The sequence below is a fragment of the Melozone crissalis genome, unplaced genomic scaffold, assembly GCF_028551555.1.
Source record: "Melozone crissalis strain CALT ecotype California unplaced genomic scaffold, PUWL_Pcris_2 ptg000035l_1, whole genome shotgun sequence".
In the NCBI taxonomy this organism is placed as follows: Eukaryota; Metazoa; Chordata; class Aves; order Passeriformes; family Passerellidae; genus Melozone; species Melozone crissalis.
The window spans coordinates 13,078,707-13,098,682 of NW_026535813.1; positions in this window are offsets into that span (position 1 = coordinate 13,078,707).

Genomic DNA, 19,976 nt, shown 5'->3' on the forward strand with positions numbered 1-19,976 from the left:
AAATTCTAGTTTCTCCCTAAATTACTACATCTTTAATGACAGGAACTGTGAAACTCTCTCCTTTTGCTCCTGTTACCTTTACAGCGTCTTTGGTCACACTATAACCTTTTGGAATATTTAACAGGCAGGTTCTTTCTGCCCCTGTGTCTACCACAAACTCTAATTTTTCTTCTTGGGGACTTACTTTTTAAGTTATCACAGACTCTAGACGGTATATGTTTTCTAAAATATAGAGCTTATTGTTATGAACAAAAATTCGGTTAATTTTTTTTGTGAGAAAAGGTTACAAAAAGGCAGCCAGATCACTGTCGCTGCCCAAGTTCTGTGTGTTTTGTTATTGTAATCACGGATCGTTTTGGCTAATTACTCCTTTTGTATTAGCAGAGCCTTGCCCGAGGCTAAGTTGTACTTTTCCCAGAATAGTGAAGACACCTGAGAGGGTGGGGGGGCTATGCAAAGTGACTCCAAGACCAGCATGCTGTGTAGGACCCCTACTCCAAACGTGCAAGAAGAACCCCAAAAACAACGAGCCACATAAGAGTTGAGAGACTGGAGTGATGTCTAGAAGTGAGGAGCCGAGTGCTGAGCCTGCAGAGATGCAGAACACCTTCGGAGTCCCTCTCGCCCTGAGCATGGGAGTCGTCCCGAAACCGGGAGCAGGCAGGAGGGAACAGAGGAAACCAACAACGAAGGGATCATCACACCCTAAAGGCAACCACGAGGACGTGATCCCCAGCTCTGCCCCTAGTGGACAAAGCTGCGCATGTCCTCCCCCTCTGAGTCGCCCTGAGAGAGAGAACGGGAGGCTGCAGCCCCGCCGAGCTGCCCAATCCTGCGCTGATCACTTTTAATAAAAGCATTAAAAAAGGAGAAGAAGTCTCCTGGCCCTGTTTATTTCACTTATGACTTCTCTATTCTTCTTCTATGCCCATCTCTTGGAAGATTTTTTAGATCTTTTACCTGATTAGTGCAATTTCTCTTTTAATGTCCTACGTCTGTCAACTATTCAGTTGGAGTTTCTTCTTTCTCTCTTAAAAGCCTTTTTTCTTTTTTTCTGCATTTCGCCTTTAATATGCTGCCTCATTTATTCCCTTGATTATGAAATTAAGATAATTATTCATGTGTTTCCTCCCCTCCTCATCCTTTCGACCCCAATCAGTAGGTGCCATTGGCATTTTCTAATCTCCTGGGGGGACCTGCTGGTTTTCCCTTAGTGTCAGAGAAAAGGGGGTAAGGGGAGAGATCCGCGCCGAGGCTTAGTCCTCCAAGGATCAGGCGGGGTCCGCTCCCAGAACCGCCAGAGGGGGATCTTCCAGTGGAGTTCGAGCCGAAGTGTGGATAGCCTGCACGTGGTTTAATGGCGCCTAATCCGGCAGCTCCTGGCAGAGACAAAGCAGGTAGGAGACCCCAGTGTTATGAACAAAAATTCGGTTAATATTTTTTTTGTGAGAAAAAGTTACAAAGAGGCAGCCAGATCACTGGCCCTTCCCAAGTTCTGCGCGTTTTGTTATTGTAATCACGGGTCGTTGTCGTTAATGGTTGTTTTTGTATTAGTAAAAGCCCTGGCTGGGGAGAGTTAATGGCCCTTCTCCTGGGTGGGGACCTTCCCGAGGCTAAGTTGTACCTTTCCCAGAATAGTGAAGACACCTGAGAGGGTGGGGGGGGGGGGGTTATGCAAAGTGACTCCCAAGACCAGAATGCTTTGTGGGACCCCCCACTCCAAACCCACGGAGAAACCCCAAAAACAACGAGCCACCTAAGAGCTGAGAGACTGGAATGATGTCTGGATGTGAGGAGCCGAATGCTGAGCCTGCAGAGACGCGGAACACCTTCGGACCCTCTCGCCCTGACCATGAGAGACGACCCCGGCGGTGAGACCAGGCCGACTGAGTTGGAGGGGCACCATCTGACGGGGACATCATGCCCTAAAGGCTCCCACGAGGACCGGATCCCCCAGCTTTGCCCCTTGTGGACAGAGCTGCGCATATCCTCCTCCTCTGAGTCGCCTTGGGAGAGACGACGGACGCTGCAGACCCGTCGAGCCGCCCAATCCTGAGCTGATCACTTTTAATAAAGGCATTAAAAAGGAGAAGAAGTCTCCTGGCCCTGTTTATTTCACCCAGCAGCAGTGGCGGCGCCCACCGCAGCCGGGGATGGGACGGCCGAGACAGATGGGATCCCCCCCTCAGTGCGGTCGGCGCGGTGACCACGGACCACGTGGCAGGACAGACACCCCCCTCGGCATGGCCGGGGCAGCGGCCACAGGCCACACGGCTGGGACCGGGGCAGACGAACTCACCAGCGGGGCCGGAGCTGTCATAGGGGCTGTATCGAGTGGTGTAGCCGAGAGCAGCGAGACCGGAGCCGGGGATGGGGGCTGGGGGGGACTGCAGCAGCGAACGGGTGGGGGAACAAGCAGGAACAGAGGAGGTAATCTCTTGTTTCCAGCCCTTTTATTTCACCCTTTTTTATTGCTTTGTCTCAGGGATTTTTGATATTTTAAAGATGTTATTTTCTTACGATCTCTCACCCAGCATACGGCATATTCTTTTTCTTCTGGATTAAATGGTTTTTTTACAAATAAATCCAGAGCCTGACAAATCCAAACTTTTACTTGGATACTTTGAAATGGTCTAAGAGCTAACTAACCACCTCCTAATGTTGTTTTTCCCATCACCTTTTTATTTATCCTTTGGCAAATTATACATCTTTCAGTTACTTGCTTTGCTACTCCAAAAATCCCAATGCACCCATAGTTCCTTAAAAAAAATGATCACACAAAGCCTGAGTACCCCAGTGGGTTTTCTGATGCATGTCTTCTAATATTTTCCTAGTAAGCATTTTATTAAGTAATTGTCTTCCATCAGGAAGTTTCTATTTCCTTGATTCATCTTGTTCACCTCCTATCTTGTTTAATTATTTTTTCTCTGCTTCCCTAAACTTTGGAATTGCCAATTTTTCCTCATTTAGAGTTAATATTAACTCTTTCAGCTCTATTTTCTGCTGCATCCTTAGCTTCCTGATCCGCCAAGTTATTTCCTGTTATTTCTGGGGTCTTTCCCTTTTGGTGTCCCTTAATATGTAGTATAGCTATCTCTTTTAGGTAATTTTAATGCCTCTAAAACCTCTAAAATAAGTGCCTCATATATTAATCCTTTTCGTCTTGAATTAAGTAATTCTCTTTCTTCCCAAATTTTTCCAGAGGTATGTGCTACTCCAAAGGCATACTTTGAATCAGTATATATAGTTCCTTTCTTTTGTGCTAACTATTCTAGTGATATTTTTTAAGTATGTAACTCACAAGTTTGAGCTTATTCGTTTAACGTTAATTTTCCTTTTTCCATAGTTTGCATGTTTTTTCCATCAACTACTGCATACCCTGTATTTTCTCCTTTTGCAAGGAGTTATATCTCTGTTAGCTAACATAACTCCCAAAGGGCTATTTTGAGGTATCTCTGATAGTATGCTTTTATTCCACCTTTTTTTCTTTCCTGTATCCAAGTTACTGGTTCTCTGTCCCATTTTTAAAGATCTTATCTATTCATCCCCTGACTCTTTCTCACTTTCACTAGCAAACTGAATACCACTTTTTTTCGACTACACACACTTAAAATAAAAAAAACCTTTTTCTCACACTACTTTTCAATACAATACACCTCCCTCCAAGGAGATATAGTGAAGCTTAAAATAAACAATCTACATATACTTTCATTCATCTACTTTCACACACTTTTATTTCTCATTCATTTCCACGCATTCTTTCACACCCTCAGGACTCGAAGTGGATCCATGTCACCAGAGAATCGCGGGTCCCTGTGGCCCCCTCCTCGCCTTGAGGTTGGACTCCGGGTTTCAGTATTGCTGGGCGTCCAGGAAGGGCCCTGACTCTGGTCACCTCTGGTGCCAGTTCACCTGTGAGGCTGTCTGTGTTACTCACACACTTTAGCCACTGCCCTTGCCACATGCTCGGGGCAACAATGGGTTTTTTGCAGGTCACATACACCTTTTTCCACAGCCACCCCCTTCCCACCCGGCCGGGAAGTAAAGGCTTTTTTTGTGTGTGACTCACTCTCACATACAACAAGACAACAATAAGTTACCTTTGACTTTCAAATCACCTATTACAATTTTAGGTGTTACTGGCCAATCCTGGTGCTCTTGGATATCCCTCAACCCAGCTGTGTTGTCCAACCCCAGATGCTCTTGGGCTTTTTTATCCCTCAATCCAGCCGTGTTGTCCAACCCTGGATGCCCTTGGGCACTCTTCTCCCTCAATCCAGCAGAATGTTTAGGGGCCCCTTCCTTTTGTCCTGTTTCCTAGTGGATTGGGCTAGGAAACTCCTCTGCTCCCTTCCTCTGAGGGGTCCAACCCCTCCCTGAGACCCAGTCCCAGTTAACCTGGGGGATTCTCTCACTCCTTTTATCACTCACTTCATCTCTTTACTGGCCATTTTTCTTGCGAAAAGACGGAAACGCAGCATGGGAGACACATCACTCACGTAGCAGGTCTGGGATAACCAGCCTGCCTCTCATTCACACACACATTCATCCCCCCATACCTGCCCCCCCGAAACGTACTTACCAATCCTTTTTTCCTTTTTGGGTTCTTCATGCACCCTACTGCTTTTAGGGGGCTAATTACTGTGGTTTTAGGCGGACTTTTTCCCTTTTCTTTGTTTTATTGCCTCCTTTTGTCCATCGATCATAACCTGCATCTGTCGGTCACAACAGGGGAAACAGAGTAAAGCTGCCTAATCAGGCAGGGCACGCCTTCCTCACCCTGACTCTACTAAGGCACCGGCAGCAAGGTGTTAGTAACCATCCTCTGCTACCACAATTGTGAAAAATGCCAATCACTTTTTTTTAGAATTTTAAAAGTTGAATAGTAATAAAAGGGTTATAAAAATAGTAATAGAATTAGAATAAGTAAAATTTGGACAATTAGGATTAGGACAATACGAGACAATAAAAACAAAGAGTTACGGACAGTCCAGGTACCTCTTTCTGGGCAAAATAAGCCTGAAAAAGGACACATGTTAACAAAGGATTAGCCCTTAAAAGCAATAGCCTGTTGCATATTCATACATCTCATACATGATGCATAACTTCCATTCAAAAAAGGATTCTGTCTGGTCAGTGTCAACTTCTTCCACTGAATCCTGATGGCGTCTTCAGGGCTGAATGAGGCAGGAAGAAGTTAGTTTCTTCTGATAAGAGAGCAATAAATTATTTTTCTCTGAAAGATTTAGGTGTCCTGTGGCTGCTATCTTGGTGTGAATACCTCATTCCTCTCTTAAATAAAGTATCTTACATAGCATAGTTTTTATTTTAACATTATGTTATACCCTAAACCTATATTTAACACGCTACATAAGAAAATTAATACAGCATAACTTTCTAACATAACACATAATATTCATTTGAATATTTGTGAAATGCCAATCATAAAATATGCATTTTTCACAATGTATTATCATTTGCATATTATTATTATTCACAAAGATTTTGACATGATACAGTTTATATTTCCTTTTAACTGAATTTTGGTATAGTATAATCTGTCAGTTTATGTATGCACTATATAGCTTGTTGTCCTGGTTTGAAAAGGAAGTGAGTTTTCTGGGAGTTTTGTGGTCAAACCAATAGGTGCTGAGATTTGAAAATTGGCACCTGATGTGGCCACTGAAGACATGGATATGCCTCTGAGAACACAGGGGGTTAAAAGCAGAGAACTCCCAGGGGGAAGCTCTCTTGGATTCTGTCCCTGAAAGAGGTTAGACCTCCCTCGACCAGCTGTGGGCTGGGCGGGGGAGGGGAAGCCATGTGGCAGGGTGAGGTAGGCCAGGGCCTTGGACAGAGAAGGGAGGTGAAGGCCCCTGCAGCATGGAAGGGTGGAGGAGCACTGAGAGGCATCAGGCAGCCCCTCCCCCCCCCCGACCCGGGAGAGAGAGAGAGCCTGTGCCTGTGCTTATGCCACCTTGAAATTTAATAGCTTGCCCTGGCCGAGAAGGAGAGGAGGGAGGGGGTGGTGAGAAGGTGCCCAGCAGGGCCATTGTGGGAGTTCTGGGTAGGCAGATCCCGAGATTTTAACCCTTTTCTTGGATGATGGAAACCTTACGAATACTGATCCTCCTGGAGCTGAATGAGAAGAGAGATAGAGATGAAATAGAAGGAAATGGGCCAGTGTGATGAAAGTCTGTGCAAGTGAAAGATGTCGGAAGAGTTGAGAAGAATCCTAGGTGGGAGGAGATGATGGAGTGGCCTTTGGCTGGACTTCTCTTGAATAGCCATAGACAGTACCATTTTTTTCCTGTGACACAGAGACTGCATTTATGGGGGACGCAATGGCTTGGAGCCAAGACAGTGCAGTGATGTTATGTGAAGGAGTGGCGTGAACAGAGACAAGGGTGGTTGGTGCCCTCGATCTTCAGTGAAGAAGAAGATCTCTGTTCTCGAGACCCCTCGGCCCCAGGGGGTGAATTTGGGAGGGACAGGTGTCCTGAAAATGAGAGACTGTGCTTTTTTGGAACTGGGCAAAGCATCCTTAAAAGGGGAACCCTAGGAGCAGCTCAAGTCCATGCACAGTGGTGAGAGCACTGTACATGGAAGGAAGATGTCACGATGGCAAATGTTCTCCAGGTGGCGCATCGTGTGACATGGAAACACAAGAGGTTTCAACTATGTTTCCAGGGGAAGCCTATGGTACAAGAGAGATTCCTCTCTTCTTGAGGAACTGAGAATTGATTATCTGAAGGGTGGTGATGGACTGAGAGTTGGTGATCTGAGGGGTGGTAACTTGATTGAGAATCTAAGGTTTTGTCTCACTGCTGTGTTAAAAATTTGGTAGGGGGAGGAGGAATGTTTTGGAAAATTTTCATTCTGAGTTCTGTGTGTGTTTCTTTTACATACTCTAAGTTAATAAATTTTTTTTCCTTTATTCCTAAGCTAGAGGCTGCTTTGCTCTATTTCTGGTCACATCTCACAGTAGACACCAAGGAGAATATATTTTCATGGGAGCACTGGCATTGCGCCAGCGTCAAACTATGTCACATATAAATAGTAGTGTGATAAATATTTTTTAGGCGGTAGTGAAATTGAGGTTTTGGGAGTTCACTTAAGTTTGCAATATGAATTAAGCATTTAAATTTTAGCTTGTTAAATTATGTGTTGAATTTTAATCTTTTACTTGAGAAACCTCTGCCATGGTACAAAGGGCATAGGAAAATCAAAATTTCTAAAGCTTCTTGTGATAAAGAACAATACTGGGGGAAGACCAGGGAATGCAAGGAACCCAGATAAAGGGTCTCTGTCTCCAAGCTGATCAAAATCGACAGACGCGCTCAGATAAGCACCAAGGGACCAAAGAGCATGCGCAAATAAGAAAAGTTCAAAAGTTCAACCATGAGGAAGACCACGGCCTTCAGCCTCAGAGAGTACCGAAAGACCCCTGTGAGACCACCCCCAAGAACAACGCATGCCCAGAAGGGCATTGATCTAATTACCATGTGTCAAGGTTTGACACTGGCACAAGGCCAAATGCCCCCATGAAAATACACCTTCTCTGGTGTCTGCTGTGAGATTTTGACCAGGAATAAACAAAGCAGGCTCTCACTTGAAAAAAAGAAAAGTTTATTAACTAAACTACAAAAACAATTACTAAACTACACACAAAAGAAAGAAAAAAAAAACACAAGGAAAATGAAAACCTCACAAAAACACTCCCCTCCTCCTCCCCCCTAAATTCCCAATACAATACATCTTCCACAATCACCAATTCTGGGTCCAGCACCACCCTTTAGAATGCTCAACTTTCAGTTCCTCAAGAGGAGAGGGAGTCCTTCCATGTGTCGTGGTGGCCTTTTCCGTCCTTGTTCCGGTGCTCTCACCACCGAGCAAGAATCAGGGCTGCTTCCAGGGTTGTCTTTTTAAGGATGCTTTGTCCAGTTCCAGAAAAGCACAGTCTTTCACCTTTGGGACATCTGTCCCCCCCATATTTTATATACCCCCTGGGGCCGAGGGGTTCCCACACTGAATCTTCTTTGGCTCTGGGACATTTCTCCCCCTGGACTCAGTCTCTGTATTACACGGAAACATAGCTCTGTCCACGGCTACACAAAAGAGTCCAGCATAAAATGCCACTCCATCTTCTCCATCTTTCCAACATCTCTCACTCTCTCTCTCTCTGGTGCAGACCTTCATCACTCGTCTAGGAAGGGTTAATGTTCTGTGAAGTTTTCATTGTCCAAAAAGGGTTAAAAACTCCTCCAAGCGGCTGGACTCCTGGCTGCACCTCCCCCCCCCCCATCTCCTCAGCCGGGCTGCCTGCTGCCAGCACATGTTTACTGAATTTCAAGGTAACGGCCACAAACACAGGCTGCACTCTCTCTCTGTCTGTCTGTCTCCAAGGGGGAGGAACAGGCTGCCCATTGCTTCCCGGCATTTCTTTACTTCTTCCTTTCACCCTTGGGGGGGGCCAGGCCTACCTCTCCCGGGCCAGGCCGCATGGCTCTTCCCCTCCCCACGCCCAGCCAGCCACTGGGCCGGGGGAGAGACCCAACTCCTTCCCGCCGGAAGTCCAAAAAGAGCCTGCCAGGGGGAGAGCCCTGCTTTTACTCTGTGTTCTCGGAGGTGGATCCAATGCCCAATGGTTGGGCCAGATGGCAATATTCAAATCTGAGCACTCATTGGCCCCATCCACAGCATCCCAGAAATCCTGTTTCCGGGTCAAACCATGACACCATGCAAGACGAAGACAGGCGGGGCCAGGGGTTGAATATGCATCAAAAGGTTGTGCAATGTAATGTATACGGAACACCTTTGTGAATAAAGATGTGGCTCAGACCAGAGCTCGGGGCACAAGTTTTCACGAGAGCTATCTCGCCTGTGCCGTGTGCTGATAATATATACCCACTTCATGACTGCATCAGGTTGTGGAGTCTATTTATTCTGCGTATCCCTTCAGTAGCATATTATTAAAATAGAGACTATATGATGTTAAAATGATTTTATTCGTGTAACCAACTCAGAGACTGTAGTAAGATAATTAGGTGGTTCCTCACATTTGTGGATTATCTTATCTGAATGATAACTGTGACAAAAACCAGAACCCAATTTACTGACTCCTCATTATCGGGGAGTGTAAAAACAACAGGATGGAACCACAAGAAGAAATAAAATATATTGTTTTAATCTACAGGATGGCATGAAGACAAGTCAAAGGTTAAAATCAAGCAAAAGGATTCCTGGTGTGAAGAAAGCATAATATATGATTGGCTCTTCGCAAATATTAAAATGAATACTATATGTGTTATGTTGGAAAGTTATGCTGTATTAATCTCTTTTAAGCAGTGTGGTAAATATAGTTTTTAGGCTATAGAATAATACTGAAACTATGTGATGTAAGATAATTTTTTGTGCTGGTTTGACCAGGAAGTGGGAATTCTGGGATGCTGCGGTCAAACTAATGGGTGCTCAGATTTTGATATTTGCACCTGATGTGGCCAGTGGTGTTGTGACACACCGCTGAGAACACACAGGGTTTAAAAACCAGACCTGCAGCCCTCAGAGGCTCTCTTTGGGACTTCCATCGGGAAAGGCTTCGGATCTCTCCCCCTGTCCCGGCTGCTGGCTGGACGGGGGGAGGGGAAAAGCCACGCGGCCATGAGGTAGGCCCAGCCCAAGGATGGAAGGATGGAAGAGACCAAGAGACATCACGCCCCCCCCCCCCCCCCACCAGGAGAGAGAGAGGGAGAGCCAGCGTCTGAATTCGATAGCAGTGCTGGCCCAGGAGGAGAAGAGGAAGGGAGTGCCTGGCCAGGGCAGCATGGGAGTTCCAGAGCTCTGGGACAGGCAGACTGAAATTTTTAACCCTTTTCTTGCATGATTGAGACCTTGCAAAATGCTGATCCTCCTGGAGCTGAATGAGAAGAGAGATAAGAGATAAGGGGGAATGGGCCACAAGGGAAGTGCAGAAGACTCTTGAGTGGGGGAGAGATGACGGAGTGGCCTTTTCGCTGGACTTTTCTTTTGTGGCCATAGACTGAACCATTTTTATTCCTGTGACACAGAGACTGCATTTAGGGGGAGGCAATGCCTCAGAACCAGGAGGGTTCAGTGTGGGTACTCCTCGGCCCCAGGGGGTGAAAATTTGGGGGGGACAGATGTCCCGAAGGAGAGACTGTGTCTTTTTTGGAGTGAGACAAGGCATCCTTGAAAGACAACCCTAGAAGCAGCTCTGGTCCATGCACAGTGGTGAGAGCACTGGGCATGGAAGGAAGATGTCACGATGGCAAAAGGACTTTCCAGGCGGTGCTGAGTGACATGGAAGCACACGAGGTTTCAACGTGTTTCCAGGGGAAGCCTATGGTGCAAGAAGGACTCCTCTTGATGAACTGAAGATTGAGTATTCTAAAGGGTGGTGCTGGACTGAGAGTTGGTGATTTGGGGGAATGTATTGCATTGGGAAATTTTGGTGGGGGGGAGGAGGAAGGTACTTTTGTAAGGTTTTCATTTTTTTTTTTTCCCTTATAGGTTTTTCTTCTTTTCTTGTAGTTTAGTTAATAAAGTTTTCTTTATTTCTAAGCTGGAGCCTGCTTTGCTTATTCCTGGTCACATCTCACAGCAGACACCAGGGAGAGGGTATTCTCATGGGGGCACTGGCTCTGTGCCAGGCCTAAACCATGACACTAGCTCACGGAATGGATAAGATAATCAAGGAATTCTTCACATAGCCATAACAGCAACAAGACACCAAAAAACAAGAGAAGAATTATTGCCTCCTTATCAAGAAAACCCAGACTTTGTGGCGACCGAGATGATTGATTTACAAGATGAGGGGGGAAGCAGACATTAAACAGAAGCACCCTTAGTTTGAAAGGAATATTTGAATCATGTATGAGATATATGCAGTAGGCTATTGCTTTTAAGGGTTAATCCTTTGATAGCAAAACGTGCTTTTGTGGCAGAGAGCAAAAGCACCCAGACGTCCGTAATTCTTTGCTTTTTATTGTCGTAACTTTAATTGTCCAAATTCTTATTGTCCTTATTTTTATTACTATTTTCATTCCTATTTTATTACTAATAAACTTCTAAAATTTTAACGCAAGTGAATGGCATTTTTCACACCTGGAACATCTAAACTCACAGGAATGTTTGAATAATGCATAATCTCTCATAATTATGCATGTTACTCATGTAATGTACTAATATCTTGATTTGTGGAAAAACTCCACAACTTGTAAAAGTTACAAAGTGGGTATGCATCTTTATTCAGTGCCGAATGCATGCAGGATCTCTCCTCAAAGTGCATGCACACTCCTTGAGAGTCCAGACCCCCCTTTGTTCCCTAACCTGTTGCATATGCATTGTTTTGCAATAGGCAATGCATATTCATCTATTAGCCCCACACTGCAATTAATTAGTCATTATCAGCCCTTCTGAGCCTGGGCAGAGAGCTCTCTCTTCATCTATCCACCTCCCCAGTATCTTGGCAGCCTCAGTTTTGCTCTGCTTCTAATTTCAAGGTCCAAGGGGCCCTTCTTATCTCCCTCCAGCTTGGAGGCTCACATTCCTTCTACCTTGTTTGGAAAACTGTTCTTATCAGAGCCTTGTATTCTTTTGTCCATCTCTGCAGGCCTTTGCGAGCACAGCAAGTTAAAGATGAAACAAAAAATGCACACTTCATCTAAATCCAAAAATTAATTTCTACTCTAAGTTAATTTTCTCACCCCCTATGTTGGAGTCCTGGATGCTGAGAATTTTAGACTTTCTGTGCTGACAGACTGACCCCCAGGAGAGCACTGCATTTGACCTGAGGCCATGGAAAAGGCTTCCAAAATGGATTGATAGCCCTGGGTTTACAGGTGTGTAGTTTGATTAGAAGTGTGTAATATCACAGGGTGGAAAACTTAAAGTTTAAGGTTTTAGAGTATTGCAATATATATGGGGTAAGATGGAGTTTTTAGCGCTGTGGCTGGTTGTTCTTTTTCACCTTCTTCTTCATGGGTTTAGGTAGTATTTTGTAATTGGACAGAAAAGTCCACACTGCAGACTTTGAGTGATTAGTTCTTGTGTTAGCGTTCAGGAACACACACAATTACGGATAGATTGTATGCAGGTGCTTTATTGAGGCACTTGGGAACTAGGGGTATTAGCAACCCAAATCTAGCTCCATTGTTCAAAGTGCACATATTTATACAGTTTCAGCTTTAGCACTAATCACTATAACAACCTTATCATTATTGCTTCATTAACCTTATCAATATTGCTTCATTAACCTTATCAATATTGCTTCATTAGAACCTAGCTCAAGCTTGTACGAGAACATATGAATCTTATCTATAAGTATCTTAAAGACCCCAAGCACTGATCCCCATTACTATAAACATTCTAGCTTACTAAACTATCCCAAATACCAAGCATTCTCTTTCAGCCTAGCTATACATGATTTTCAGAAACATTTAACCCTATACTAACAATTGGGTTAAAAGCGAAAATAATTTAGGTGTAATTTCTTAATTCGATAGTTTACCTTAAAAGACCTTGTAACGAAAGATAGTGAGTAATATTGTAGCTTGTTAGTAGAATGCTGTACAACTCATGACTTGTAATATAGATAAGAAATAATAAGCATCAAAGCCTGAACGCAAAATTCTGTCTCAAGTGCCTTCAATCCCAACCTTGACAGAGGCAGAGAAAGAAAAAAAAGCCGCAAACTGGCACCCCTACGTCTCATTCCCCCCTTTTCTAGAAAATCTGTAAATTCTTTTAGTTAGCACAAAACTCTACGATAGTATGTAATCCCTTAATGCTTTACTACATGCATTTAACAAGGAGGTTAACACTACTACTCACTGTAATATTCTCTAGATCTAAATAAGTACTACAAAAGATAACCTTAAACTCACCATGACTAATATTAATAAAACTACAATGGGGTGACATAGCATATTACAAATCCTAGTTGCAGTTGGCAACCATCCAAAGAGTACATTTTACTAGTGATGATCTGCATCTTGTTTTACTCTTTGCAGAACCCTGCTTATTTCTTTTGTATCATGATGGACAATAATTAGAGTTTTCTCTTTACTTTTCTGGATCTTCTTTAAAATTTCAATTAGGTCATTGTGTTTAATTAGTTGTCTTACCAACGTAAGGTTTATTCCAATAGAAGTAGGTGATAACTTTTGGTACATTGTGTAATTGGATTTGATCAGCTGGCGGGATGTCACTGGTGCCAAATATGAAAAATCACACCTGATGATCTTAACAAAATCACAAATATGAAAATTAGAATGATTTCTATTAAGTAAAGTTACATTTTCGTTATCAACTTCTACAAAAGCATAAGCAGTTCTTAAGCATACACAACCCTAACTAAGATATACAAGTACAGTTCTTTGACAAGTGACTGGATGAATCTCAAAGTAGTAAATACCTTGTTCAGTGTCAAGGCACACATCTTGAGCATCAATAGCATTACTTTCACAAATGAACCTCAGTTGTTCCCAGGTAACACAAGATTCTAAATTTACTGTTTGCCACTTCCTATGTTCTGAGGCATAGTATTGTGACCTTTCTGGGGTTTGGAGTGTCCCCAGCAAGGCTGCACAGGGTCCAGATAGCGCAGTCCTGTTCGAGACAGACTGTCCAAGCTCCCAAGCAGTTCTTAGCCGCAGGCAACCTTAGCAAGCTTAAGTGATATCAGCTCTTTAGTGATTATCACCTCATTGTATTTCAGCCCTTCAGCTTGCTCGGTGCCTAGGCAGGTAGATGCAGGGAGAGAGAGGAGAAGCGCTGTGTGAGGTTCCACAGGAGCGTCTTTATTGATTCTTCTGCGAAAGTTCACAGTGACAGCTCTTCTGCCCGAGCTGGGCAAAAGCAGCTCTTTATATAGGGTACAGGGGTTTCAGGAATTGTCCAATAGCAAGGGTTAAAGGAAAGTTACCTATAGTTTTACAGAGAGATAAGCAGGGGTCCAAAGACAGAAGAGGGGCTTCTAGCCCATTCACCATGATTCGGCATTTGCTATCTTAGGCTTCTGACCGCCAGGGAGACCTTGCAGGCTCTAGGCCTGCTACAGCATAGAGCACCCTTTTCCTATGGTTTAGTCTTAATGCATTGATGGGGTGGATAACATAAACAGTGGCATTACGTATAGTAAGCACAAAGGCAGTGGATACATTAGAAGCAGGGTCATAGGTAAAATTTACTATAGTCCATTAAGATTGAAATTTTTTTCTAAATCAATTTCACCGTCCCAAAAAGCCTTTCAAATCTCAACTGGAAAATCGCCTTCATCTCCTTCTCATATCATTAAAGCTGCTGTTGCTTGCATTCATAACTCTGCTTGTACACAGCTAAAAGCTAAATACACATTATCTTGAACCATACTAAGTGCATCTATTATTAATTTGTGGTCTTGGTCCCCAGTTTTTTGTTATTTCAGTAACATTTTTGAAATCTGCCACTGGCTAATTTTTAATGCTAATAGAGATTACTGTAAGGGCTGTTTTAGTTTTGTTAAATCACTTGTTGCAGTGGCCAGCTTGTTTATTAATACTTCTGAATCAATGCCCTTTAAAACTCTTAATTGTCGTGGTGAGGGAGAACTCGGATGCTCAATATGAGTGATCAGCAAGCTTCATTTATTGATGAGAGCATCAGACATTTATGCACAAGTAATAAGCTCATACATATTCTGTAAGCTAAGCAATCTATTGGTTATACTACAGATATCAGCTCCTCTCTTACTTCCTCATTCCTTATGACTTACATCTTCTTTTTCTCATGTCTCTCTCTCAACTACAGAATCTTGTTATTGTAATACAGCTGTGCTTCAAGGCGACAGTGTCCTTGCAGGTGCAGGGACTCAGATTAGCTGGGTCAGGTACTTTCCCAATTCTTAGTCAGCTACCCGGAGCATGTCTACGTGCCCTTTGTCATGTAGCCATTCCTCCACACTTAATCCCCTCTCTAACATTCCAGTTAAATCTCTTTCTGCCCGAGGTGGGCTTGTCTTTGTAACCATGTTGTCCAGCCCTCAGAGGATGTCCTCCAGAAAGAGGAGCAAGCTGGTTGAATTTTTGAAATGTTGATCTGCATTAGTAATTCAGCATGCTTGAGAGACCACTCTGGATTAAACAACAGTTATTGTTGGCCTGTATTTCCTACTACACATGGGCCTATTTAATAAATTTTTGTTTCACATTTCGGTGACATGGTTGGATCTCAGGTGCTTGTGGCTAATTTGGTTGTGGTTGTTGTGGTAGGTGTCACTGTTTAGTAAGAAACGAAAAAAAGACAATCAGAAGGCTGAGTGGTATAAAGCACTCATCTTTACTTCGGATCACTTCTTTTATAAACTGTTCCGATACAGGTGGACCTGATTGGTGATTCAATCAATACATTTCACCTGATTGGCTAATTAACAAACTTATGAGAATAACAAGAAAACAGATATTAGGAAAGCAACACCTGCAGGTTGTTTTTAATAATAAGCTATCATTGTTTATCTCCAGCTCCCTAAAGTCTCCCAGGCTGATTCTGGGAAAACTTATCTAGTTTTCTCACTCTCTGCCCAGGCTGTCATGTCCACAGGTAGGTATGTCGTTGTCCTGGGGTGACGTTATGATGCTTGTATCCCCATTTATCTGTTCTGTGCCTTTAAGACCGACTCTGAAGAGTGGAAGTTTTGTTTGGGTTTCCCTTATCAGAGACACAGAAATGAGCAGTACATAGGGCTGTTTTTCACTTCTAGCTTGCAGCTTGCTGCTTTGCTTGCTTGCTTTTCTGCTCTTGCTTCTGATCTCGCTTTTGCTTCTGCTTATTAGCTAGTTTAGCTAAACAGTCCAAATTCCTTCCCGGACTGTTTCTCCTCTCCTGTTCCTGTGACCATCTCGAACCTGCTCCGGACTGGGACCCGGGAACACCAAAGGTTTGGCTGCAGCAGCTGGCCCAGCGCCGGAGGGACTGAGAACAGAGCAACCACCCCCGAAAGAGACTTTCTGATTTTGTCACCTTTCTCAGAGTGGTGTCAGCTGGTATTGTTCATTTTGTGTGCGGGCGGTGCTGTGCCAGTCAAATAAACAGGTTCTTTCCACCTCTCTCCGAGGAATTTTTTCCCGAACCGGTTGGGGGGAGGGGCCGTGTGGGTTTTGCTTTCTGGAGGGGCCCTCCTTTGCAGATTCTTTAACAAATTTGCCCTAAACCAGGTCAGTCATCTATTCTAAATTTGAATGAGACTCTCATAGTGCTCCGGCCCTAAACGCACACTACTGTAATATTTCGCGTTAGTGTGAAATTAATCTAACACTTTAATTAGTTTGTATAATTATTAATTATTCCTTCTGCCATAGCAAGTGAATCATCAATTTCCCTTGCTTTCTCATGGATAGTCCTATTGATCATTCAGCATCTTCTTTTGATGGCTTCTCTTATAACTTCCTGAAGTGTCCATCTTACTTCCTTAACCTTTCATGTTGCTATTCATGCTTTTCATTCACCCAGTCCCCATGCATGACTACAGGTGATAGGATTCTTTATAACAGAATAGTTTCTCATATAGCCAGTGACCTGATTAAAGGCTTTGGACTGAGGTCATTCATCATTTTCTGTTATCTTAGAGGCACTTTCCTGGATTAAGATTGCAACTGTAAACAAAATTATTGTTTTGGCTTAACCTCTACAAGCTAAATTACTCAAAATTCCTGACTGCAATATACTCGTTTTGCTTGAGTAAATTAAAGTTTCAGTTCATTGTCACTCAGTCTCACTTTTCAGGAGACTTCTTCTTCTGGGGCTTTTTTCACTCGAGAGTGGTGGATCTAAGCACGCTGCTCTTTGATCTTAATTGCGGTGAAAGTAGCGAGAAGTACCTGGAATGGTCCTTCCCACTGGGGTTCCAAAGTCTTTTCTGTAAGAGATTAAACATATACATAATCTCCAGGCTGGATGTTAGGTACTGGCCCATCTAGCTTCCTGCTCCAAGTTCCAGCCACATGTTTTTCAATTTCCCTGAGCTGTTTACTTAAAGCTACCTACTTAAAGCCTCTATGGCATTCAGCAGTCTCAGATAGGAAATGTCTAGTCATGATGTCTAGACCTAAGAAGCTCCTCTTCCACCCTCAGACCCTTGCTTATCTCTCTGTAAGACTATAGGTCACTTTCATCTTGACCCTTACAATTGGACTGTTTCCTAAAACTCCTGTACCCTATATAAACTCCTACTTTTGCCTAGCTCGGCAGAAGAATCTGTCACTGGGAACTGTTGCAGAAGCTGCCAATAAAGGACATCTCTGTGGAACCTCACACAGCGCTTCTTCTCTCTCTCCCAGAATCTGCCAAAGGCACTTAGCAAGCTAAAGAGCTGAAATCACTAATGAGTTGATAATCACCTGTGGGATCTCAGCCTCTCAGGGCTGAGGTGCAGGGTGACCAAGACCACCCCTGGGGGGCTCGGGAGTCCTGGAATGTTGCCAGAAATGTCTGGTGGCTGGGCTTTGATCCCACATGGGAGACGACATCAGTATGAGGATAGGAGGATTTCACTGGGGTGAATGGTGAAAGGATAAGTTAATTGGAGTGTGAGATACAGGGTTTAAGATTTCTGTACAGGGGGGTCTAGAGAAGTAAGATGGAGGAATTGGGGCGTGCCCTTCTCCTTCTTCTTCTTCCTCTTGGCCTCCATCTTCTGTGGTGATGTTGGCACTTTGAGATTGGTCCTTACCAAAAGTGCACTAGTTAATAAAAGTAGAAGGTATTGGAAGAAAATGATAAATATTGTATACGTAACTCCGAGTATAAAGATAAGTGACCGCCCCGAGGGCTCTCAGTGTGTGCCCATGGCTGACTGCTGAGCAGAACTCTGTCAGGCCAAGAGAAAATCTTTTAGATAAGCATTTAATAAACACCGAGACCGAGAAAAGATCTGAAGTCCTTTCTCGTCCTTTGGAATGCAGGCGGCCCAAGGCCACCTCGGGCCTTCCCAGACCATCTAAACAGCCGAAAATCCGACAACTGGCGTCCGCTGCACGGGCTACCTCCCACCAAACCTTTCGGGGGGGGAAAAGCCCTGAAGAGCTGAAGAGCTGAAGAGCCAAGAGGACAGCACTGATAACTCCTGAGGAGAGAAGCCTGAAGAAAGAAAGAAGAAAAAAAAAAACGGCCAGGAGAATCTGCAAAAATCAGCAGTCACTGAGAATTCCATCTCTCAGCTTCTGCCGAAGACAGTTCGTAGCAGAGCGGCCTGGACTGGGACCAGAAAGGCGCCTCTGGATCCATCTCTCGTGACCTGCTGGATGGAGATCGGGAGCCTTCAGACCACTCTGACGACAGATTCGGTAAGAAGGCCAAAAATAAGAATATGGGAGCCACACTCTCCCAGGAACAACGGGAAATCTTGTCCGCCTTACAAGGCGTGGCTGAATTATATACAGAAGGGATCCCAAAGAAAGAATTAAAACAGTTATTATTGTGGGCAAGGCTCAACTACCCACTGGCAGAGACATGCCTGTTATTCGAAGTGGGGTTTTGGCAAGAAATCAATAGGCATTTATATTTCTTAGCAACGAAAAAAGATGAGACAGCGTTAAAGCTACTCTCACCAGCAAGAATCATGTTACAAGGTATCTCAGTGCAGTCTAAAAGACTGGAAAAGCAGGGAAAAACTGCGGCACCCTCAGAGGAGGGGGCGGAGCAAAGCTCAGGGAAAAAATTAGCTCTGGCTTCAAAAAGCCAGGGGGAAAAGGCTCTCGAGGAAAGAGAGCAGAAAATAACATTAAACCTCCCGGTCAAAGAATGCAAGAAACCCCAAAAGCGTCCTGAAACCCCAGAGAGTGTAGAGGAGTCAGGAGCAGAAGGGGGGGAGCAGGAGGAAGACAAGGGATCAGGGGGGGCGCTTTCTCGCGAAGGGCGCGGAGCAAGGCGGCAGCGCGGCGGCAGCGGCAAACGCGGGAGAAGATGAGGAGATACGCTCGGAGGGCGAAACTCGCAAGAACCCGGGGGGGGAGTCACATACCAGCGCGGGGGCGGCGAACACGGGCGGCGAACTGGGGGAAACCGTGCAGCCCCAGAGGGCCACCGTGGCGAGACGCAGGAGGCGCGCGGTTGTGACGTCAGACCCGGTGCGGAGGTCGGCCAGAATCGCGGGGCGGGCCGGAATGCCGGCGGGAGGCGGGCTGGACACACCGGAGGGAGGAGTGAACACAGCATCAGAGGAGGAGGAGGCAGAGTCAGGGACAGACCGAGGGGAGGAGGCCTCGGGGGTGGAACGAGGAGGAGAGGATGACGTCAGCTCGGGAGACACAGGGAGCGGCTCGGAGAGCACGCATGCGCAGAGAGTGGGGCGTGGGCGGAGGCGGGCCCGGTCCCCTGTGACGTCCCGGGCGAGGAGGGGCCCCACACCCTCTCCGGACTCGGTGCCTCTGGTTGAAACCCTCAGAGTCCCAGTCCCTTCCCTTCACGGGAGACGCTTTGGTGTTCAAGCCCCATTTTTACCTGAATTAAAAGCCAAGCAAACACGGTCTCAAATGAGATCGCCGGCACGCCAGACCGGAAGAGGAAATGGGGCAGTCGAGCTCACTCCGTCATCCGAGCCAGGGAGGCCGGTGACAGCGCCACCTAGTGGCAGGAGGGCAGAAGTGCACGACATGCCGGATCGGTTCGGCAGAGCCACAGCGCCATCTCGCGGCGAGACTGCAACAATGCAGCAATTTTTTCCTACAATATATAAAAAGAAAAGCACTTCAAAGAAGACAATGTTAACACAACAAAGGGGTTATCCATCCACTTCGGAATTTCATGAAGATGATGAAAGCTCAGATGAAGAACAGCTACAAGGAGAAGATGTCATAAGGATCACAGCATCGGAAGGTGTCCCAACATGGATACTGTCAGCAGCAGAAGCAGCAAAAAGCTTCTTGCATTCATTCGATACAGTAAAAAAGAAATATCAACAGGATCCTCGAGTTTCCTTTTCG